This window comes from Manis javanica, chromosome 13, assembly GCF_040802235.1.
Source record: "Manis javanica isolate MJ-LG chromosome 13, MJ_LKY, whole genome shotgun sequence".
NCBI classification, from domain to species: domain Eukaryota; kingdom Metazoa; phylum Chordata; class Mammalia; order Pholidota; family Manidae; genus Manis; species Manis javanica.
Window position 1 is genome coordinate 47,682,927 of NC_133168.1, and position 12,058 is coordinate 47,694,984.

A 12,058-nucleotide genomic window follows, 5' to 3' on the forward strand; every position below is an offset into this window, starting at 1 on the left:
TGTCAATATTCTAGAGTTTTGCAGATTTTGCAATTTCTGTTTAGAATGTTCTACTCTCCCTAGTTTGCTTGGTTAATGTCTGTTGGTCCTTGAATATTCTACAAAGAATTCTACCTGGACTCCTAGCCTGGATTAGGTCTTCTCCTTATTTTTTATATTATCTCAAGAATATATATTTCATAATATATATGAAAAGATTGATTAGCATTCACCCAGGTGGTTTTGTTATGTTGCCTTGGTTTAATTGCTGAATGCAAATATAAAAAACTAAAGGTAATCAATCCTGTGAGTAATTGTAAGAAAAGTCCTATCTGTCAATAGTGCATAAAATCATCTCCTTCCTCCAGAACTGCTTCATAGGTTATTGTGAAGTCTCTTTCCATCAGTAGAATGTGGAAAAACCAGTATATAAGACTGTAATCATGCACCTGTTTTGAATTCCTTCACTGATAATGAAAAGTGTTGAAATGATGTTAATGTTAATACAGATAATTATGAAGGTAATCTTGATGATGGTAGTGATTGTTTTCTAGTGGAAAAAACTGAGTAGATTATATTGTATGTGTAATAACCTAATTGCTGGCCCCAAAATATATGCTTGTATTAGTGAGCAAATGTTTCAAGAGATTATTTTAAAATAGACTGATTTGACATAAACCTGTGCTGATGAACTGATAAAGGGCACTGAATGAAGTTTTAAAGGACTTCTATCAAGTGGTGTTCTATACTTGAATGTCCTGTTCCTGACACATCATCAATGTTTAATATTAATCTAATGACAATGATCATGTCAACACTGGTGAATTCTATTCCAAATTGCCCTCAAACAACCAGATTCAATGAATATTTAATGCATATGTATGTATACATGTGTGTGTATATTTATGTATGTATGTATAGATCTTAGATTAAACCTGAATTATATTTTTATTAAGTACATAAGAAACACTAGAATATTTATAGCCAATAGTTTTCCTATTCCACTTAACACTCTAGTATTATATAAACAAACCATAATACTATGTACACTCTTTATGTAATTCCTTCAGTGTGAATGTTCATATAATTCAATGCAGGAACTTTATTTAATGTGTTTGATTACAGGATGTTAACTCAGACCTTACTTGAGGTTAAAAAGCACATGTATTACTCTGAAAAACTTCCACATTCTAAATACTAATTGTCTATTACTATGCTACAAACCACCCCAAAACTTATAACAGCAGTCATCTAAGAGCAGCTTATAACTGCATTCATTTAAGAGCTGACAGTCTGTGGGTCAGCGATTTGGGTTAGGCTCAGCTGGGCAGATTTTCTGCTGATCTTATCTTGGTTCACGGATGTGACTTCAGTAATCTGGTGGCTAGATTGAATCTGTGTGATCTAGGACCTCAGCTTTGTTGGTCGGCTGGCTCTTATCTAACTCTTTACCATGTGTGTCTTCAGCAAGCTAGATGGAGACTGTTCACATGGTATCTGCTTTCTAAAAGGGTAAGAGCAAAACCTGTAAGGTGTCTTAAGACCTTGGCTCAGAACTGCTCATTATTACTCTTCCTACATTCTATTGGTCAAAGCAAATCACAAATCATCCCAGAAGTGGAGTAATAGGCTATCCCTACCTGGGTGGAACTGCAAAGATTTTTGTGGCCATTTTATATCAACCACAGTGATGTTATCACATGATTATGAACCTGCATTATCACAGGAGAGAGTGTCCAAACTAATAAGGAAAATATTCTGAGAAAGAATTCTGATTCCCTTGACACAATGAGTAATAGAAGATAATAATAAATACCAGAGATGAAGTATCAAATTGATTATTTAAACAAGGAGAAATATTGTTAAAAATCTACAGCGATCACCAAAAGAAAAGTAGAAATGGAGGTGAAAGTCAATGGAAATGACAATGGAATAGCACTTGCTACTGTGTGAGTACAGTGTTCAGTGGAATGGCTTCTGTTCTGGTGATTCTGCCCTGTGTTTGATGAGCTGTAACTGAATAAGGATGCCCAGGACCTATTTGCCAGGGAAAGCAGTGTGTCAAAGGAAAGGCAGATGTCAGTAAAGACAAAGAAATAGAAATGGAGGGAATGTCACAGAAGAGAATGAGGATTATATTTGTCAACTATTTAAAATGGAATAGAGAACACAACAGAAAAAGATCAAAGAGTATTCAGTGTAGCCAAAGAAAGATGAATCTAGTGGAATCTAAGTTCAGGTTTTTGAAGAAAATATGTTCTTGAGAATATTTGATACAATCATTAAAAAAAATCTCATTGTTGCTGACAGAGTGACATGTCTCCAGCTGTTGACTATGACCCAGGAAAACTGTGAAAATCTCGGGAAAATACTTTGTTTGAGGTAATAAAGAAAAGGCAGTCAAAACATCATTGTAGATGTTCCCTCAGCAAATCAACTGAAGGAACTGGAAACATACCAAAAGAATAATAAATATTAATTTATCTTGTACAAAGATAGGTTGCATTGAGTGAGGCTATTATAGTTTTAGGTCATCTCAGGGCAAGAAAACACTGGAGCTGGAAAAAAGACAAATTCAAGAGGAAAGAGAGAGGTGGTTACCATCTCAGGATGAATCTGAAAAGATTCAAACTTTTCCCCTGCCACTGCACACAGAGTGACCTTGTGAACTGCACTTGTGTGTATATCAGGCCAAGCCAAATGCCTTGGAGTCACCTTGCAATTTCCTCTTTCCTTTCACATGATACACACCTAATCAGTTAAAATAAATATTGTTTCTTTCAGGGAAGACTAGAGAAAGTCTTGCAAAAGATTCCCCCATGGTGTAGCAGTTACTGGAAGAGGGACACAAAACTCCTGCTGGACTCTTTCTTCTTATTCTTTTATGGAACAAAAGCCCTAATATGTACATGGGGGTATGATAGGCTAACAATCTGTCACCCAAAGGACACAGGTGAAAACCCATTGCAGCTGGGAGAACGGACAGGAATATGTGCTACGAGGCCCAGAGCCAGAGCAAGAAAAGGATCAATAGTACTGGAGCCAGCCGCATCCCTGACCAGTGCCTAACAAACTTGGAGGCTTAATCACATCAGAGAACATCCCTGTCCACACCAGGCCAACAAGTGTCAAGTCAAGTACAATTAAGTTTACAATGCCACTGGGAGATCTAAAGAGGCAGACTGTCCCTGAAGCACAGCACAGCAGAAGGGGAAGATCTAAAGCTGAAGTTGGAGCATACCAAACTCTGCATTTTTCTACTCTTTGACAAAGGGTGGGAATAGAAAAAGGGTTTTGCATCAGAATAATCCAAGAATACAAACAAATTATTTATAAAGCAAGGCACACGCTTAAAAGAATATGGGAGGGCGGAGCCAAGATGGTGGCATGAGTAGGACGGTGGGAATCTCCCCCAAAAAACATAAATATTTTTGAAAATACAACAAATACAACTATCCATAAAAGAAAGACCAGAAGATACAGGACAACAGCCAGACCACATCCACACCCGTGAGAACCCAGCGCCTGGCAAAGGGGGTAAGATACAAGCCCCATCCCGGTGGGACCCAACTGCCCCTCACCCCAGCTCCTGGCAAGAGGAGAGGAGTCAGAGCAGGGAGGGAGAGGGAGCTCAGGACTGCTAAATAGCCAGCCCTAGCCATCTGCTGGCTGAGGTGTGGGGTGCTGGATACTAGGGAAACAGGACAGTAAGACCTGTGAGTGGGTCCCTGCAGTCAGCATACCTGGGACAAAGAAAAGCAAGTGCTTTTTGAAAGTCTTAAAGGGACAGGGACCCCACAGCTGGATGGAAGCATACTGGGACACTTAGCCTAGCAGCTGGGAATCCTGGGGAACTCCGGGCACCCTAACCCTCTGGGCAGCAGCTCTGAGAACCCTCATGGCAATAAACAGTCCCCACCATCTGTTCCCACTCTGGCGTCCTGACAGAGCAGAGCAGCAGCCTGAGGCTGGCCATGCCCACAGCAAGGGAGCTTCATCCATAGTGGCTTAGCAAGAAACAGACCCAGTCTATGTGCAATTGCCCAACACAAGCCACTGGGGTCACCATTGTCCAAATAAAGAAAGGCAAAGAGCAAGTGGAAAAGGTCATGGCTCTCACAGCTGACAGATGCGTCAATAGCATACCACTGCATCTATCAACATGAAAAGGCAAAAAAGTTTGATCTAGACCAGGCTAACCCAGACATCTTTCACACCCTCCCTGAGAAGGAATCTGGGGAGGTAGATTTAACCAATCTTCTTGAAAAAGAATTGAAAACAAAAGTCATAACCATGCTGATGGACTTGCAGATAAATATGCAAGAACTAAGGAGGGAGAATACAGAAATAAAACAAGCTCTGGAAGGACTTCAAAACAGAATGGGCGAGATGCAAGAGACCATTAATGGACTAGAAAACAGAGAACAGGAACACAGAGAAGCTGATGCAGAGAGAGATAAAAGGATCTCCAGGAATGAAAGAATATTAAGAGAATTATGTGACCAATCCAAAAGGAACAATATTTGCATCATAGGAGTATCAGAAGAAGAAAAGAGAGAAAAAGGGATAGAAAGTGTCTTTGAAGAAATAACTGCTGAAAACTTCCCCAAACTAGGGGAGGAAAAGGCCTCTCAGACCATAGAAAAACACAGAACTCCCATGAAAAGGGACCCAAGGAGAGCAACACCAAGACACATAATAATTAAAATGGCAAAGATCAAAGACAAGGACAGAGTATTAAAGGCAGCCAGAGAGTAAAAAAACGGTCACCTATAAAGGAAAATCCATCAGGCTATAATCAGACATCTCAACAGAAACCTTACAGGCCAGAAGAGAATGGCACAATATACTTAATGCAATGACACAGAAGGGCCTCAAACCAAGAATACTGTATCCAGCACGATCATCATTTAAATATGAAGGAGGGATTAAACAATTCCCAGACAAGCAAAAGTTGAGGGAATTTGCCTTCCACAAACCACCTCTACAGGGTATCTTAGAGGAACTGCTCTAGATGAGAACACTCCTAAAAAGAACACAGAACAAAACACCCAACATATGAAGAATGGAGGAGGAGGAATAAAAGGGAGAGAAATAAAGAAACATCAGACAGTGTTTATAACAGCTCAATAAGCGAGTTAAGTTAGACAGTAAGATAGTAAAGAAGCTAACCTTGAACCTTTGGTAACCACAAACTTAAAGCCTGCAATGGCAATAAGTACATATCTTTCAATAATCACCCTAAATGTAAATGGACTGAATGCACCAATCAAAAGACACAGAGTAATAGAATGGATAAAAAAGCAAGACCCATCCATATGCTGCTTACAAGAGACGCACCTCAAACCCAAAGACACGCACAGATTAAAAGTCAAGGGATGGAAAAAGATATTTCATGCAAACAACAGGGAGAAAAAAGCAGGTGTTGCAATACTAGTATCAGACAAAATAGACTTCAAAAGAAAGAAAGTAACAAGAGATAAAGAAGGACATTACATAATGATAAAGGGCTCAGTCCAACAAGAGGATATAACCATTATAAATATATAAGCACCCAATACAGGAGCACCAGCATATGTGAAACAAATACTAACAGAATTAAAGGAGGAAATAGAATGCAGTGCATTCATTTTGGGAGACTTCTACACACTACTCACTCCAAAGAACAGATCCACCAGACAGAAAATAAGTAAGGACACAGAGGCATTGAACAACACACTAGAACAGATGGACCTAATAGACATCTATAGAACTCTACATCCAAAAGCAACAGGATACACATTCTTCTCAAGTGCACATGGAACATTCTCCAGAATAGACCACATACTAGGCCACAAAGAAAGCCTCAGTAAATTCCAAAAGATTGAAATCCTACCAACCAACTTTTCAGACCACAAAGGCCTAAAACTAGAAATAAATTGTACAAAGAAAGCAAAAAGACTCACAAACACATGGAGGCTTAACAACCTGCTCCTAAACAATCAATGGATCAACGACCAAATTAAAATGGAGACACAGCAATATATGGAAACAAATGACAACAACAACACAAAGCCCCAACTACTGTGGGACGCAGGGAAAGTAGTCTTAAGAGGAAAGTATACACCAATCCAGGCATATTTAAAGAAGGAAGAACAATCCCAAATGGATAGTATAATGTCACAATTATCAAAATTGGAAAAAGAAGAACAAATGAGGCCTAAGGTCAGCAGAAGGAGGGACATAATAAAGATCAGAGAAGAAATATATAAAATTGAGAAGAATAAAACAATAGAAAAAAAATCAATGAAACCAAGAGCTGGTTCTTCAGTAGAATAAAGAAAATAGATAAGCCTCTAGCCAGACTTATTAAGAGAAAAAAGAGAATCAACACACATCAACATAATCAGAAACGAGAAAGGAAAAATCATGACGGACCCCACAGAAATACAAAGAATTATTAGAGAATACTATGAAAACCCATATGCTAACAAGCTGGAAAACCTAGGAGAAATGGACAACTTCTTAGAAAAATACAACCTTCCATGACTGACCCAGAAAGAAACAGGAAATCTAAACAGACTAATTACCAGCAATGAAATTGAAGGGGTAATCAAAAAACTACCCAAGAACAAAACCCCCGGGCCAGATGGATTTACATCGGAATTTTATCAGACATACAGAGAAGACATAATACCCATTCTCCTTAAAGTTTTCCAAAAAATAGAAGAGGAGGGAATACTCCCAAACTCATTCCATGAAGCCAACATCACTCTAATACCAAAACCAGGGAAAGACCACACCAAAAAAGAAAACTACAGACCAATATCCCAGATGAACATAGATGCAAAAATACTCAAAAGAATATTAGCAAACCGAATTCAAAAATACATCAAAAGGATCATACACCATGACCAACTGGGATTCATCCCAGGGATGCAAGGATGGTACAACATTTGAAAATCCATCAACATCAACCACATCAACAAAAAGAAGGACAAAAACCACATGATCATCTCCATAGATGCTGTAAAAGCATTCAATAAAATTCAACATCCATTCATGATAAAAGCTCTCAACAAAAAGGGTATAGAGGGCAAGTACCTCAACATAATAAAGGCCATATATGATAAACCCACAGCCAACATCATACTGAACAGCGAGAAGCTGAAAGCTTTTCCTCTGAGAACAGGAACAAGACAGGGATGCCCACTATCCCCACTGTTATTCAACATAGTACTGGAGGTCCTAGCCATGGCAATTAGACAAAACAAAGAAATACAAGGAATCCAGAATGGTAAAGAGTAAGTTAAACTGTCACTATTTGAAGATGACATGATATTGTACATTAAAAACCCTAAAGACTCCACCCCGAAACTACTAGAACTAGTATCGGAATTCAGCAAAGTTGCAGGATACAAAATTAACACACAGAAATCTGTGGCTTTTCTATACACTAACAATAAACTAATAGAAAGAGAAATCAGGAAGACAATTCCATTCACAATAGCATCAAAAAGAATAAAATACCTAGGAATAAACCTAACCAAGGAAGTGAAAGACCTATACCCTGAAAACTATAAGACACTCTTAAGAGAAATTAAAGAGGTCACTAACAAATGGAAACTCATCCCATGCTCCTAGCTAGGAAGAATTAATATCATCCAAATGGCCATCCTCCCCAAAACAATATACAAATTCGATGCAATCCCTATCAAATTTCCAACAGCATTCTTCAATGAACTGGAACAAATAGTTCAAAAATTCATATGGGAACACCAAAGACCCCGAATAGCTAAAGCAATCCTGAGAAGGAAGAATAAAGTGGTGGGGGAGGATCTCGCTCCCCAACTCCAAGCTCTACTACAAAGCCACAGTAATCAAGACAGTTTGGTACTGGCACAAGAACAGAGCCACAGGCCAATGGAACAGAATAGAGACTCCAAACATTAACCCAAACATATATGGTCAACTAATATTTGATAAAGGAGTCATGGACATACAATGGTGAAATGACAGTCTCTTCAACAGATGGTGCTGGCAAAACTGGACAGCTACATGTAAGAGAATGAAACTGGATCACATAGGCAAAAATCTCTTAGACATAAACATGAGTGACCTCTTCTTGAACATATCTCCCTGGGCAAGGGATACAATAGCAAAAATGAACAAGTGGGACTATATCAAGCTGAAAAGCTTCTGTACAGCAAAGGATACCATCAATAGAACAAAAAGGTACCCTGTATTATGGGAGAATGTATTCGTAAATGAGCGATCTGATAAAGGGTTGACATCCAAAATATATAAAGAGCTCACACCTCAACGAACAAAAAGCAAATAATCGAATTAAAAAATGGGCAGAGGAGCTGAATACACAGTTCTCTAAAGAAGAAATTCAGATGGCCAACAGACACATGAAAAGATGCTCCACATCGCTTGTCATCAGAGAAATGCAAATTAAAACCACAACGAGATATCACCTCACACCAGTAAGGATGGCTACCATCCAAAAGACAAACAACAACAAATGTTGGCAAGGTTGTGGAGAAAGGGGAACCCTCCTACACTGCTGGTGGGAATGTAAATTAGTTCAACCATTGTGGAAAGCAGTATGGAGGTTCCTCAAAATGCTCAAAATAGAAATACCATTTGACCCAGGAATTCCACTTCTAGGGATTTACCCCAAGAATGCAGCACTCCAGTTTGAAAAAGACAGATGTACCCCTATGTTTATCGCTGCACTATTTACAATAGCCAAGATATGGAAGCAACCTAAATGTCCATCAGTAGATGAATGGATAAAGATGTGCTACATAAACACAATGGAATATTACTCAGCTATAAGAAAAAAACAGATCCTACCATTTGCAACAGCATGGATGGAGCTAGAGGGTATTATGCTCAGTGAAATAAGCCAGGCAGAGAAAGACAAGTACCAAATGATTTCACTCATATGTGCAGTATAAGAAAAATGGAAAACTGAAGGAACAAAACAGCAGCAGAAGCACAGAACCCAAGAATGGACTAACAGTTACCAAAGGGAAAGGGACTGGGGAGGATGGGTGGGAAGGGGGGGGGGATAAGGGTGGGAAAAAAAGAAAGGGGGCATTACCATTAGCATGTATAGTGTTGGGGGGGCACGGGGAGGGCTGTGCAACACAGAGAAGACAAGTAGTGATTTTACAGCATCTTACTATGTTGATGGACAGTGACTGTGAAGGGGTATGTGGGGGGGACTTGGTGAATGGGGGAGCCTAGTAAACAATGTTTTTCATGTAATTGTAGATTAATGATACCAAAATAAAAATAAAATAAAAGAATATGGAAGTGGGTCAAACATACCCTCAACTGGTGTTTAATTTGAATAAAAATGATTTTGTGTTTTTATTTTTGCATTGTTTTATAGTCTTTCCCTCCTTTTTTCTCCATCTTCTCATCTACGTTTCCTACTTACTCTGTGTAGTAGCAAAAAAAGGTTTTATTGTTCTTATTTTGTAAAAAAAATCTGGAATATGAGTCCCTAAGTCCCACTTGCTAATGTAAGGTTGAAATGAGGACACAGGTCTCCTGGCTTTAATATTCTGGCAGTTCGCACAACCATTTGCCATTTAACACTTTCAATGAGCATCATGGACAGAGAATCCTGACCAATACCTTGACATGCATAGAATGCTGAGTTGTTTAAACACATTTTCTTCCCTAAATAAATTAAATGTTTCCCTGCAATATTATTTGCATCATTGTTTTGTGGCACAATACAGCTCTGCCTACAGGAGTGCTGGCTTTGACATCAAGCAGACTGGGGGTCAGACTGTCCTGTCTGCGTCCTGAGTGACAGGATTAAGTCCCTTAATCCTGATGAGCCTCAGTGTCTCTATTATGAATTAAAATAATAGTATTCATCTCAGACTGCTCTTTTGGAGTTTGACTTATTGTATGTATGCATATACCTCAAACACAAGTATAGATAGTGTGTTTGCCTCACATTTTCGATCCAATAATTTAATATAATTTTCTGTCCTATTCTCACAAACTTCCAACAACTCGAAACCATCATGTTAGTGGGTTTAAGAACAGGTAACATTATTTCTACACCACAGTTAAGGAAAACAAGGCAGAGAGATATTAAAAGGCATAAAGGGAGTCAATTCGGATTAGGTTTTACAGGTAACAAATCCTGCACACACACACACACACACACACACACACACAAATGTCTTGTACAAGATAAAATTTGATTTCTTTTTTAAAACCAGCAGTGCAGAAGTAAGTAGTCTAGAGCTCCATGAATATCAAAGACCTAAATTCTTCTATATTACTACTCTGCTACCCTTTCTGCTACTTCATAATCTAACAGTTTGCCAATCTAAAATTATTTCAGCCAGCCCAGGAAGAATTATTGACATTTTTAAAAATAGGTTTTGGTAGTTATTAATGAAAGTTTTCTCTTCTTTTATTAGACATTAGTTTTAGAGTTTCCTATTTTCTCAATGGTTTTAGATAACTTTTTGGATTTTTTTTAGACTTATCTGTACTGCTTCTAAAAATTCTGTTAGTATTTCTCATTTTGATAGTGTTAAATTTGTAAATTAACATCTGGATAATGTGTTACATGAACATGGAAAAAATCTTTAAGAACACTCATGAGGGACTCAAAATAAAATTGAACATGTTTAAGTCATGTCGTGTTTTTGGCAAGGAAGTTTCAACATTATCAAGATGTCAATTTATAAATTTAACACCATCAGAATGAGAAATACTAAAAGAATTTTTAGAAGCAGTACTGCTGAGTCAAAAAAAGTCTAAAATTTATCTAAAAAAATTGAGAAGATAGGAAAATTCTAAAACTAATGGCTAATAAAAGGAGAGAAAACTTTTGTTAACAGACACTAAACCTAATGAAAAATACCCACAATAATTAAGGCAGCATACTAGAATTATCTATATGTACAGTCATCAGTGGGATATTGCACCCAAACACATATAAACAAGCAGATCACTGGACTAACAGAAAAGAGATTAAAAAAGAAAAGACAAATACAAATGAGAATTTAATGGGGAATGGTGGGGCTAGATCTAAACAGCCCTTACATATTCACTGGCAGAAGGAATTCCTATGTACAGAGGAATTCCTAAATATTTTAGTCCTTTTGTTAATTTTAAGTGGGGACCTTTCTTCCAATATATTTCTTCTGTTATACTTCTAAATGCTTTTATATCAAAGACTATTGGTTTGTATATACTGATTTAGTATGTGGTCAACTTATTGAATTGTTTTTTTAAAGCTACCCCTTCAGTTTATTCTCTTGTACTTTCCAGATACTATTATGTCATATGCAAAAATAATAATATCTTTTCCTCACTAACAATTTTATATCTCTAATTTATCTATGCTAATTTCATTGTATGGCATTTTCAAAGAAAAGTTAAATGATTATAATTATATTCGTTGTTTTTAATGATATATCTGACATTAAGGGAATACTCTTAAAGGTGTAATGCTTACACTTGGTTTTAGAAAAATGACATAGTATATATATCCATATATTTTATTTTTAATAAAGATGGAATATATATAAATATATGTATTTTGATTTTCCTAACACATCATTTATTCACTTTGTTTAACTACCATTGAAGAAGTGTGTGTTAACTATTCACTAGAAGAGTCCCACGGGCCATATCTTCAACTCTCCAAAATATCCCTGCTCTGAATAGTACATTTAAGTAAGTTCTTATTTAAAAAAATATATTTATATTAAGGTACATACAATAAAATGTATAAATCTTAGTGTGCAGCTTGATGAATTTTGACATGTGTATGTAATCATGTAACCATTACCCAGAGCAAGATATGGACCATTCTCATTAATTTTTTCCCTCTACCCATTTCATCCAGCTCCCCACATCCCTCCCCTGTGGTAACCATCAGTCTATTCTCTGAGTTACTCTATTTTGGTTTTGTTTGTTCATCTGTTTTGCTTTTTAGAATCCATATGTAAGTGAAATCATATGGTATTTATCTTTTCTGTCTAACTTATTTCACTTAGCACAATACCCTCTAGGTCTCGATCCAGAATATAACAGCAATTTCCACCAT